The 13,571-nt window shown below is 47.4% G+C and overlaps 1 pseudogene; it reads right to left on the bottom strand.

Annotated features, from left to right (window-relative positions):
• Nucleotides 1-9,182: 9,182 nt before the first annotated feature.
• LOC136661953 (5S ribosomal RNA) lies at nucleotides 9,183-9,299 on the bottom strand (annotated as a pseudogene).
• Between the last annotated feature and the right edge of the window lie 4,272 nt (nucleotides 9,300-13,571).

Raw genomic sequence — 13,571 nt, 5'->3', positions numbered from 1 at the left:
GAAGGTTTGTAGCTAAATATGCCTCATGGCAAGGGAAAAATAAATCAACTTCCCAGTTTAAGTCCAGAAATGACTTTGGAAAACATAGCGGGACAGCTAAGGACTTAATCAGACGAATTAGGGGACCGGAGCCTTGTCCCTCCTTTGTGACCTTTCCGAATAATATAGCCCTTAAACAGGTCTTGGATAAGTTATTCTGCAAAAGTAAATCATGCAGAATTGAGGAACCATTGCCTGAGAATTTTAAACCCTTGGGTTATTATAACTATCAAACGGTTCAGCGCGCCCCATTTTATGATAGGGATTGACCAGAATGGTGAAGGCCTCATACTCAGTCTATAAATCTTTTATCCTGGAACATTGCTGGTTGGCAAAATAAGTTAATTGACCCAGATATTACTCAGTATCTGTTATCCTTTGAAATTATATGTCTCCAAGAAACATGGCTTACAGATTCTGAAAGCCCTTTTTTGCAGGGTTGTAATGTATGGCATATGCCTGCGGTCAAAGTTTCTTTTCAAAGAAGAGGGAGTGGAGGTTTGGCCCTTTTTATTGCAGCTACCACAGGCCTGGAAGGCACAGAACTCACCTGTTTGTCTTCTAATTATTGGCAAGTTATACTGATTAAGGGATGCAGAAGGAGTTCTTGGATTTGTATAAATGTATATATTCCCCCGAGAATTGTGAACTCAGCAATTGTCATTTGGGATCCTTTTGGGGGTTTACTTGACACATTAACTGTTGAATATCCTAATATCCCCTTTATGATCTGTGGGGATTTCAACGCCAGAATCGGTGACAGTCTCAAAATGGAGTTGGCTTTTGGTATTGAGTCAGAAGTGAATCATTGTCCATTTAGAGTGTCTTGTGATAAAATGATCAATAATTATGTTCGCTCTCTAATGAAGTTAATATTCCAATTCCAGCTCATTTGTTTAAATGGTTCCAATCTGGATAGCTCCAAAGGATACTATACATTCCTTAGGGAGAAAGGGGCAAGTGTAATAGACTATATTTTTTGTTCAAATGTTCTGTTTGGATGGATAAACTGTATGGCAATAGGAGATAGAGCGGACAGTGATCATCTTCCACTTATAATGTCCTTTAACTGTAATTCAGTTCATACAAGGGTGTTGACGAATACTACATTGCAAGGTTTGGAACAAGGAGTTAGAAGATTAAAATGGTCATTGGAGATTGATACAAGTGCTAGAGCCTTGTTGTACTCTGAACAATTACTAGTGAAAAGAAGGCAGGTGATACAGTCCCACTCTGATATAGGTGGGACTTACCAGCAAACTATTATGGCTCTTAGACCCGTAGTATCGGCTCCCTTTCAAAAGAAGTCGAAGAAGGGCAATGATTCATGGTATGATAAAGAATGTATTATGCATAAAAAGCAGTTAACTAGAACACTGAGATATGCAAAAGTCGCTGCCAATAAAGAAGCTATGGAATGTTATTTGACTACTCACAAGGCGTATAAACGACTTCTCCAAAATAAAAAAAGAAAGGCTTTTATGTAGCAAATTGGAAGGCCCTGGAAGCTGCAACGAAAGAAAAAAATCAAATTCAATTCTGGAGTTTAATTAATAGAGGTTTTTTACATCAAACCAGAGGAATTGTAAATTCTATCTCACCTGTAACCTGGATTTCTCACTTTAGTTATATCTTTGGGAGTGAGATAGACTTTCCCTTACCATCAGTAGATATACCTAACTGCTCTGAATGGCCTCCGGTCTCATGTAATGAAACTGTACAATTGATTGAGATTATGAGGACGGGTAAGGCGCCAGGTGATGATATGATACCAGCGGAGATCATTAAGTTGGACCTGCATTGGTGGTCCCCTATTTTTGCCAATCTTTTCACGTGGATTAATCACTCCGGTAGAGTGCCTTTCGAATGGTTAAATAGCATAGTGATACCTAGATATAAAAAGGGTGATCCTAAGGAACCCTCAAACTATAGGCCTATCAGTTTAATCAATGTGGCAGCGAAATTATATGCCAGAGTTTTATTGAATAAACTTATAGAGTGGGATAACACCCAGGCTATTATTCATCATGAACAGGCTGGATTTAGAAAAGGCAGGAGTACTATTGATCAAGCATTTATATTACATCATATTATATGTAAATACACCAAGCATGCTAAAAGATCTCTTTATTTGGCCTTTGTGGATTTTACATCAGCTTTTGATTTAATTGATAGAGAGAGGCTGTGGACCAAATTATCCATGACCAATATAGATAAACGCCTATTGTGGCTTATTGAGATATTACACAGCCAAAATACACTTCAAGTGCGATTAGGCAATTTAGGTTATTTGACCAAAAAGATCCAGGTCAATAGGGGGGTTAAACAGGGCTGTATATTAGCTCCTTTTTTATTTAACTTTTATGTAAATAATTTGATCCCACAAATGTCCTCTCTATCTTTTTTTCCTCCTTCTATAGGAGATAGGAAGATTTCTATTCTGCTGTATGCAGATGATTTAGTTATGATGTCTCAGAATCAAATTGGACTTAAGAGGATGTTGTATAGATTTGGTCAACTTTGCAAGGAAGAGCATTTAAAAATAAATTACTCTAAAAGTAAGATCATGATTTTTGGGAAGGGCTCTGTCAATCATAAATGGAAGCTTGATGGGCATGTTATAGAACAGGTAAATTCATTTAAATATCTTGGCATACAATTTTCAAAGAGTCTGACCTGGAAACAACATAGTGAGATGATTTTAATCTCCAGTGCCAGACAGATGGGTTTGTTAAAAAAAATTTTTTATGCTAGAGGCGGACAGTTAATTCCCCCACTGATTAAAGTTCATGAAGCAAAGATCTTACCTCATATGTTATATGGGGCAGAGTTGTGGGGAGACTCATTTAAGGGAAACTTAGAAGTCTTACAAAATAAATTTTTGAGACAAATATTAGGACTGTCTCCAGGCACTCCTGCGGTTCATATTAGAGCAGAGCTAGGACTGCCATCTTTAGCCATTAGAATGGACCTTGCTTACTTCCGATTTTGGAGAAGGATCAATGCTATGGAAGAGTCAGCTCTAGCAAAAGAATGCTGGAATGAACAGATGCTTATTGGAGGATGGGTCAATCAGGTTTTTTTTAAGTTAAAGTATTTTAACCTGGAGTATGACAAGTTTCTGTGCCTGAGTCCTAAAGAGCTCAGGGAATGGATTTATGACTGGGAAACTTACCAAGACAAAGTTTCTTTATGGGAATCTCGATATTCGAGCTGGTATCCCCATATTAACATCCAGCATATGATGTCCATTTATTTTGAGACTCTGACTTACCCACAGTTAAGAAGAGCTTTTACTGAACTGAGATTTCAACAAATGCCTTCAGCATATTTAGAGGGTAGATATAAAAAAATTCCTATAGCAAAGCGCCTTTGTGTTTATGGATGTGGGCAAGTTGAAGATGTGTTACATTATTTACTGATTTGCCCCTTATATGGGAATCCGAGAAGCCGTTTTTTGGAACCAATAGTAAAATCCCTGTGTGGTTATTCCCCTGAACAATTAGTTTATTATCTACTTGAGGATTTACAATCAAATGTTACTTTTGCTGTGGCACATTTTGCCCTTGCGGCTAAAAAGATAAGATCGTGTTTTATTCAATTTGTTAATAACTGAGTTTTACTGTATGGCACTATTATACTAAAGTATATATACATTTTATATATTTTATTTTTCTTTCCAAATGTAATGACCTATGGTTAAGCAATAAAGGATTTGATTGATTGATTGATTGATAAATTTTGATAAACGGGATGCAGTGGGGAGGGGGAAGAGAGGGGATTGTGGGTATCAGGAAATTGGAGAGGGAGCAGTGGAGAGACAAACGGGATGCAGGGGGAAGGGGCAAGAGAGGGGTTTGTGGGTATCAGGAAATTGGAGAGGGAGCAGTGGTGAGACAAATGGGATGGAGGGGGAAGGGGCAAGAGAGGGGTTTGTGGGTATCAGGAAAGCCTAGCACCCATGCTTAGAGATTTCCCAAGATCATGCGTCTGGAGCAGAGTCTGGAGTCTTTCCTTTCTGGGCAAGTCTATCAGTGAGCAAAGAGCGAGAGAGTCCTGTAGTCCCATTGCCGACTCCGTGTCCTAGCACCATTTTGAAAGTGCTGAGTTGCTGGCTGCTTCCACTAGCACTCTTGGCCTGGCAGCCAGCCACGTCCACCATTTTGAAGTCAGACCTAGACCAAGACTTCTTAATAAGCCATGAAAACTTGTTTCCAGTTTCAGCAGAGATGTGCCTTTGGCTGTCCAAAATCCACTTTCACGTCCTGACGTGGAGGTGGCTAAAAACAGTTTCCTCTCACGCTCCCCAAGAGAGATGGACCTGGCTACAGATGAAGATGACTTACAAGCAGGCTATTGCCCATCTTGACAGCAACTCTGCGTTGCTAAGCTAGCCTGGCAGCCATCTTCCCCGGAGGATGAGAATGGCATGTCTCAGCCCAGGTCTTCGGCACCAAGTCTATCTGGCTGTTTTGGAGTCCATTAGCTACATGAAGTGTCCGCTCCCTGTTCTCTCCCTTCTGAAGACGACCGGAGGTTGGCAGGGGTCAGGCACGAGTCATACGTGGGTCTGCATGCGTTGGTGGGCAGGGCGCCCATAGTCGGACTGCTGGGACAGGGAGGTATAAGAGAAGCGGGAGCAGCCCGAGGTCTTTCTGGCCTGGTCCGACTGCTCATACCCGCTCTCGGCCTTCTCGTAGCTGCTGGGCTTGACGTAGCTGGTGAAAGCCCAGCTGTAGGGGGCTGTGAGGTAGGCCGTCCCGCTGTACATGCTTTCCTGAGGGAAAAGTCGCTCGTGTGGGTCATAGGCTGCACGAGAGCCTGGTGTACCCAGGGTGTACCGGTGGGCATACTCATTCAACTTGGGCTGGACCGGCCCAGCGGAAGGGTAGAGAGAAGATGCCCCAAACAAAGGTCGGGTGGTTGGCGTGTACTCAGAGAAGCTGCTTCCTAAACATTGCTCCTCATGGGCGCTGACCTTGTAGTAGCCATTGGTGGGATCCTGGGGAGGACAAAGACAGAAATGCCAATGAAGCAAGGTTAAGGTACCACCAAATTATTTGGAGGGCCGATTCACAGTGTGGTGCAATGGTTAGAGCATTGGACTACAACAAGGGAACCCCAGGTTCACCTCCCATAGCTGCTTTAGGAAAGAATGAAAAGAATGGACCAATTATGGAGAAGTTCACAGGTAGGCCTCTTTGCCGTCAGGTGTGGTGGGCACTAGGTTAGACAGCATTAAGAGAACATTAGACCCACTGCCCACAAATCTGCTATCCTAACTATTAGTGGAGAACAGAACTTTTCTGTTTCAAAGGCAGGATGCCAGCAGGTACCACCTGCTGAGGAAAAGATGCCAGGGATGATGTTCGTGTTCTAAAAACACTGGGAAGGCAGGGTATACATGTCTTAAATCAATGAATAAATGTCACCATCACACCCTGCTTTTGAGCATGTCGATTCATCTGGTTGGCACTTGTGGAAAGAGAAGGACCTTTTGGCATCACCCAGTAAGGCCACACATCTCTGGGGGTTCAAAGTGTACATTACTGTACACATCTTTGCTGGACCACACTGACTTAGAGCCTCAGTTTGGGTGGATCTACTGTGAGTCTCCCACACTCCCAGTTGAGCTCACCTTCAGTTCTTGGCTCCCCGTCACCATGGGCTCCTTGCCATCACCCTCTGTCTCACTCGGCCGGCTTGGGCTGCTATCGCTCGTGGTGATCTGCACAAGGATATCTGCTTTGGAGAGCTGCGCCCCCCGCTTGGCTGCAGGATTTATGGACAGACAGAGGTGTGAGCTGAAAACTTGGTCTTCTACAGGATTTCACTCCAGGGGATTTAAACAATGACATCTGCGCACATTCCAGATCGTGGAAAGCTCTGGGATGGGCATGTGAAAACACCAGGAAGTGGCAAGATGCACTGAAGCCCTTCTTTGATCTATCCCTATGTAGATTGGGTAGCATTATTCAACGGAGGCATGGGTGGATCCCTATCCCCTTGGGCAGCTAGCTGGGAGAAGAGCAGGCCCATATATCTGCTGTTCGCAAGCTCCACTGGTGGCACCATTCCACCCACTGGTTTTCCCAAGAAACTGTGCAGGGGCAAGTGTCTGCGGGACCCCAGGAAAACAGCTCAAATGGTTGCGTCTGGAGCCGCCGTCCGTAGCAGGGAGATGTCAGGCCAATGGAAAAGGAGGGGGAGAGGCTTTGAAGACCAGGTGGGGATATTCAGTGGGCCTAACCAAGTCCACAGACCAGAGGAGCTCAGAGGAAGAGGGAATAACCCTGCCTCTATCCAGCATTCTGACAATGCAGCCTTAACTATAGGCTGGCAGCAAACAGATCATTTGATTTTGTACCCCAACTTTCTCCCCAAAGGTCACTCAAGGATTGGTGACGTGGGCTGCAACTCAGGGGCACAAGGCCCCCACGTAATTCCTGGGAGGGCTGAGAACGGTTGGTTGGCAACCTTCAGTCTCGAAAGACTATGGTAGAAGCCTGCAGCACCCAGTATTCCCAAGCGGTCTCCCATCCAAGGATTAACCAGGCCTGACCCTGCTTAGCTTCTGAGAATGACACCTCACCTTTCCCACAGCGCTTCCGTCGGTAGCAGAAAGAGATGACAACCACCAGGAGCAGGAGAACAGCAACCCCAGAGGCAGCTAAGCCCCCCATGATCAGGACGGACAAGACCTCTGCGGGGAGAATTCATGCCTTTAATTACTGGCATTTGATTTCATGCCATCTTAAATGATACCTTGTGCTTTCTTCTGGTTGGGGACCAGAGCACGAATGCAAGTCAAAAATGGACGGGTGTCAAAGCACAGACTTAGCTTGAAAATTTATTTTGGCCAGCAAAAAAACATAACTTTTTTGGTTGCAATTTTACCCTGCGCTGGAACAGGCAAGCCAAGAGGCTTGCGTTGTATCCAGCACAGGACAGGGGCCCAAGGCGGCCCAGCCAGAGGCAAGAGGAAACTTTTCCCCTTACTCCGGGTAAGGTGACTTTTCCCCTATGGGTCTCCTTGGACTTGTGCCACCTCCTGAGGTGGCACAAGTCCAAGGACAGCGGAGTGACTTGGAGCTGCTCCAAGCTCCCCGGGAACGAGGGTTGGGATCCAGCATAAGCGCTGGATCCCAGCCCCGCCTCCTGCTCCCCACCTGCCCACCGCCCGCCCTCCCCCCACCCAGGAATGCCTCCCTCCCCACCTTCCTTCCCGCCCACCCCAGAGGCTTGCATCAGCCCAGGCTGAACACAGCTGGAAGAGCAAAGTGATGAACGTCAAGTGCAGTGATTCCCAAACTGAGGCTCCCTGGGAAGCCATGGAATCCAGCCAGGGGAGATGCAGAATCCTGGTGAAAATCTGCCACCCTATACACTATAGGATTGTAGCCCTAATGGGGAGCTGTGGCCAAAGGCCCAGTAGGTCAAGGGAACTGCTAGTTGGAAAGGTTTGGGAACCACTGCCCAAGGGGGGATGAAAGTCAAGGTCATGTTGTGTCACATCAGTATTCTGCCCTCCTCCTCCAGGACCTCAGTCTCAAGCTGGAGATTATCCCCTTTTATTCTCCCAACAATCCCTGCCAAAGTATGCTGTACAGAGAGACAGTGGCTTGCTAAGGTGAGTTTCACTGCTCTGCTGGGCTCTGCACTTGGATCTCTCTGCTTTGAAAACAGGAGATCTGGCGGGGCCCCAGTGAGTTCACCATGAAGCTTGTTCCTGGTGAAATTAGTAGAGGGGGATGGGGAATCTTACCTTGGCGGCATAAGCTGACAGTAGCGGAACGTGCGCCAAAGTGATTCCATGCGGTACAGTTGTAGGCCAAGGTGAAGTCGCTGTCATGCGTTGGGTCGATCAGCAAAGCAGAGAGCACCCCTTGGTCGGTCACCATGGTGTCCACCGTGAACCGATCTAGCGAGCCAGCATCCAGCACCCATTCACCCCACGACCAGGCCTGTTGCAAAGAGACAGGAGGGCAAATCAGAAGCCTGGACAGGTAGAAGATGATGGCTGCAATGCTAACCACACTTTCCTGAGAGTAAGCCCCAGTGAACAAAATAGGACTTACTTCTGAGTACACCTGGTTAGCCTCGTGCCCGATGGGTACCAAGCCCAAGGATCGACTCTAGACGCTACGGGGACGATTGGCCATTCAGAACCTTCCAAGGTTTTGTGGGAAAATCTAAACTAGGGATTCTTAACCAGGGTTATCCATACCCTTTGGAGGTACCAGAACCCAATGAGGGAGGTATGGGACTCAGGCTGCAATCCTAACCACACTTTCCTGAGAGTAAGCCCCATTGAACAAAATAGGACTTACTTCTGAGTAGACCTGGTTAGGATTGTGCTCTCAATCTCTGAACAATTAAAAAAAATTGTTGTTAGATTAGGTGATTAACTATTACCATTATTTATATGGATAAGATTATTAAGTATCACCACTGTCAATGCAGATTGAGGCATTCTGATCCTTGCTATCCATATGTAAAGTAGAACCCCGCTGCTGACAAAATAGTGGTACCTAATAGGACTGGTGATGATGCTGATTCCTACAGACTAGTGAAGAAGGTATGGGGACACACTGGGCAATCTATGGGGGGTGGGGGGTCTGTAATAGTAAAAGGGTTAAGAACCCTGAACTAAGCAGTGTGCGTTTAAAATCATGGGTTCATTATCTGTACATTCTAACTACTTTGGCACACATGCATTTCACCTTTTCATCCAACTTCACAAATAATATCTGGTTTCTTTTGCATATGACATACCCTACTGCCTTTCCAAAGACTGGGGCTGGCCTTCTGAGGTGAGGGGAGGTTGTACACAGCCTGCCCAGGCCTCAGAAGGTCTTTGAAAAGCACTTCCAGCTTTGGTTGAAAACCAGGGGTGCCTTCAGGACTCCAGAAGGTCTCCAGGAGGCTTTATGAGGTGCAGGGACACTGCAGGCTACCTCCTCGCACCTCAGAAGGTCAGCCAGAGTCTTCAGAAAGACATTTTGTGAAAACCTGGAAGTGCCTCTCCAAAGGCTCCGGCTGAACTCAGAAGACCTCCTAGACACGACTTCCAGTCATGCCTGGGAGGTCCTCTGAGGTCCTCCAGTGGTTGGCAACCTTCAGTCTCGAAAGACTATGGTAGAAGCCTACAGCACCCGGTATTCCCAAGCGGTCTCCCGTCCAAGTACTAACCAGGCCTGACCCTGCTTAGCTTCCGAGATCAGATGAGATCAGGCATGTGCAGGGCAACAGTTGCTGCTCCAGTGTGGGCTTGCAATCCATGTTGAGTCAACTCCATGGATCACAACTCCATGGATAAGGAGGACCATCTGGTACATTCAGGCCTGGTTAAGGCATGAGGGTGGAGGGCAAAGGCGAGTCAAGCACTTACAATCCTGTCGGGGGGTGGGACGCTCCCCACCAAACACTCCAGCCGTGCCTTGGCCCCCACTGCAGTCTGCAGGCTTGGTTCCGCGCCGATAATGGGCGGCCCTGAGGAAAAGACAAAAATGACGGATGCAATCAGGTCTGGTCAGATTTCCGCCAGGCTCACTGCAATAGGTTGCTGTGCATGACCTGGTTCCAAGACCCCTCACCATTCACAGCTACTGCCTTCTCAGCCACTCCAATGCGTGGCACGATGGCTTTGCAGACGTACATGCCGGCATCTTCCTGCGTCACAGCCTTGAGGTGTAGCGCGTTTCCAATGCTCGACACCTGTGGGTACAAGTGAATTCAGATTTATTTACTGAAATGAAGGGATCAGTGCTCTTTTTCCAGCCCAAAAAAGGATACCCGGCCTCAGTTATCTAACCAGGGAACAGAACATCCTAAACTGAAGGCCTGTTTGGACAGAAGGGCTTCACAATTTTTCTGAGGATTCTAAGTGGGTGGGTCTCCTGGTGCCACAACCAAAACTGTGTCCTGTGTGTTCACCAGGCTCAGTTCAGGTGGGGAGGAAGGCAGAAAGGGGTGCCCCCCGTTGACCTTGGCAGACAGTCAGAATAAAGCAAAGGTTCTATATCTCTCTATATCACCATGGTCTTCCACCTGGCCCACTGTGCTGCAAGACAACAGGAGGGGGTAGAGGTTGGTGTTCCCAGATTTGTGTTTGGTAAATTACACACAACTTGGGAACCTGAACTCCTTCTTGGTCCAGGCTAGGGTGAGAGGTGGACTCCCCGCCCAGGTACAGGTGAAAGAGGCATCAGAACCAACACCTACAGTCAGGGGCTTGGGCTGGGAGATAAGGCGGGCTCCAACTGCAGGAAAAAAGTGGAAAACAGGGGTTAGGGGGGCCCATCGCTCAGTAGTAGAGACCTGCTTTCCATGCAGAAGGTCCCAGGAGTGGATTTTCTTTTTTTTCTTTTAAAGACAGCGCTTGCCTTCTTTGTGAATGGCTTTTTGGTTGACAAGCAGTTCATTAAACATTCTTCTTAAAATCTGCAGTTTTATACACTGTTGTCTTCAATAGTGTGAATGAACATGTGTTTATGCATGTATTAAATAGTTTGTTTTCAAAAAATTTGTATGTAGATACACATCTGCCTGTGCTGCTTCATACAAGTACTTATAAAATTAATTGGGGGTAGCTTTATAGTCAATTAAGGGTTTTGATCCGTGTGCATAATATATAAAAAACAAATTAAGCATGCTTTCTTGCTTCAGAAATGGTTATTTTTACTCATATGCAAATTGATGCAAAGGTAATGGATATATTAGTCACCTCGCTCTAATTGGGTGAAACCCAGCTGTGAATGCATCAAAAATATGACACGAATGCCTAATTTTACCACGATGATGGTCGCAGGTTGGAGGCCTTTGAGGTCTACCTGCTGGAACGGCAAGTGGGGTTACAGGAGAGAAGATCCTGGTGGGGGGAGCCCCACATCTGACCTGCCCACACTCAGTATCTGGCACCAATCTGGCACCAAGGTCACCCTCGTCATCTCCTTGTCCATCCTCCTCTTCCAAAGTGTTCCCACCTATCCCAGGATACACAGACCCAACCTGCCTCCTTCACTTACAATGCACATCCACCAGTGTGCTGCCGACGGCATTCGAGCCCTCGCACGACACGGGCTCCATGAAAAACGATTGATTGACTATCGCCACATCGCTGTCCCCGTTGGCCTCCGGAATGGGCACACCTCCTTTGGCCCACCTGCGAAGGCATGCACTGGCATCAGACGAGCCCGGCTCATTGTAATCCCCAAAGCTGCCAGTAGAGGGACACCCCCGGGGCTGTCCACTGCTCACCCACACCCCACCCAGGAATGCCTCTGTCCTGCCTCCTCCCTGACGCCCCCTGCCTCCCCCACGCCTACCTTTCACTCTTGCATCGGCCCACCCAGGCCATCGCAAGACTCAGCAGGGAAGCCGCCACAGAGGCTGGATTCAGCCTCCATGTGTTGGCGCATCTCCTTGTGGCTTCTGGCACGTTAGCGACCCTCCCGGGCCGGCGCAATAAACTTGTGGCCCAAGGCACGGTTAGGATTGTGCCCTTTGTCTCTTTTAGGGGTTTAGCCAACTCTTGCTTCTGAACATCCACGGACCTTCCCAGCCTTCGTCAAGGGCTCTGCTCTGACCATCAGAAAGGAAATGGGAGATCTTTGTGCTCCTAAGACAAGCCCAGCAGCACAGCCAGAGAAAAAGGTGGCAGCAGTGCTGCTTAGCAGTCTGTGAAACAAGAAGAGCCAATCAAGCTCCAAGTGTGCTTTGAAAAATCTGCCGGCTCACCTGGTGAACTACAGGAGGGAGAGAAGGGACGGAAGACTGCCGCTGGGCACAGGTGTCAGCTTCCGTGTGTCATTTGCAGGGATCCAATTGAGATCCAGCAGGGAGCTCCTGGAAAGATGAGGAATGATTTTATTCATTTGAAGAATGGAAGAAGCATATGCTGTTAGAGTTGGAAGGGAACTTGAAGAGCAGGGGCAAGCCAGGGCACAGGCCCCGCAATGGGGCTACTCAAGTCTGCGCTGGCTGAACCGCCACTTTGCAGCCTGACATGGAGGAAAGAATCTTCACCAGTCCCACCCCTCCCTGGGCCTGTCACTCCTGCACCCCGCCCCGGAATGCCTTCCCCCTCCCCAAAAACCTGCACCACCACCTGGGGTCGTGACTTACCTTTGGGTGCACTCTTCGCTCACAACAGGAGAGGCAGCTGAACGCTTTCCACATGCGCTGACTCCGGCGCACCCTCGGCATCACCTGGCAGGACAAAGTTCCAAACAACACAGTCCTGAGAGATGCCTGCATTGGCTCGGTCATGTCGTGAGAATGGATGATGGCCGGATCCCAAAGGATCTCCTCTATGGAGAACTCCTGCAGGGAAAGCGCCCTACAGGTAGACCACAGCTGCGATACAAGGACATCTGCAAGAGGGATCTGAAGGCCTTAGGAGTGGACCTCAACAGGTGGGAAACCCTGGCCTCTGAGCGGCCCGCTTGGAGGCAGGCTGTGCAGCATGGCCTTTCCCAGTTTGAAGAGACACTTGGCCAACAGACTGAGGCAAAGAGGCAAAGAAGGAAGGCCCACAGCCAGGGAGACAGACCAGGGACAGACTGCACTTGCTCCCGGTGTGGAAGGGATTGTCACTCCCGAATCGTCCTTTTCAGCCACACTAGACGCTGTTCCAGAACCACCATTCAGTGCGCGATACCATAGCCTTTCGAGACTGTAGGTTGCCAACACCCCTGGCATCTCTACTTGGCGCTGAGGCCCAGGGCTCATGGACATTCTTCACTGGGTGATGTAGATGTGCCTTATAGTACATTGGTGACACCCAGTGCCATTGCTCGGAGGGTTTAGGATTGGGCTCTTATTTCAAACCCCTGCTCAGTGCACGGCCACTGATCACCTAACTCAGTAATGGCAACCGACACTGTCTATATTGTTTTGCTTTTTAATTCATTTTTTTCTTTGTTGGTTTGCTTTTTAGAGGCAAGGAAGGCAGGATAGAAATGTTTAAAAGTAAATTTAATAAGAAAACAAATTACCTCCTAACAGTGAGGCAACACAAAGATAAAAACAGCAGATAAAGTGGCAGCACTAAAACCATCTATTCTAACCCAGTTAAGCACCTTGCAAAATAAAAATGGTTATTGCCTGGTACCCAATCAGACAAGGTAGAAACCAGATGAGCTTCCATTGGGAGAGCATTTGACAGGTAGGGCACCACAGCCAAGGAGATCCTCTCAGCAGAAGTAGCCCACCCCACCTCAGCACAGATGGCACCCAAGGTGTTCAGAGAATGACTGCCCAAGGTGACCCTCTTCCATGATCAGACTAGGGAGCAGATGATCTTGCAAAGAATAAGGGAAACAGGAGGGAATTTGGCAGAGGCAGACAGAGAGACAGTGCAAAAGAGAGGCAAAGAAATAAAGAGAAGAAGGAAAAGGATGAGCAGAGGAGACCAAGGCCAACAATTCCTTGCACGAAATCATTTGTGTCAAAATCTTCCTTGTGCTGCTGAATCAAAGGGTCTTCCCTCTTTTCTTCTGTCTTTTGTTAAGAGAGTATTTAGCTTCAGG

Source organism: Tiliqua scincoides, chromosome 10 (assembly GCF_035046505.1).
Source record: "Tiliqua scincoides isolate rTilSci1 chromosome 10, rTilSci1.hap2, whole genome shotgun sequence".
Classification (NCBI taxonomy): domain Eukaryota; kingdom Metazoa; phylum Chordata; class Lepidosauria; order Squamata; family Scincidae; genus Tiliqua; species Tiliqua scincoides.
Note: the sequence above shows the minus strand (reverse complement) of the source record. Positions and strands in the feature narration are given on the sequence as shown.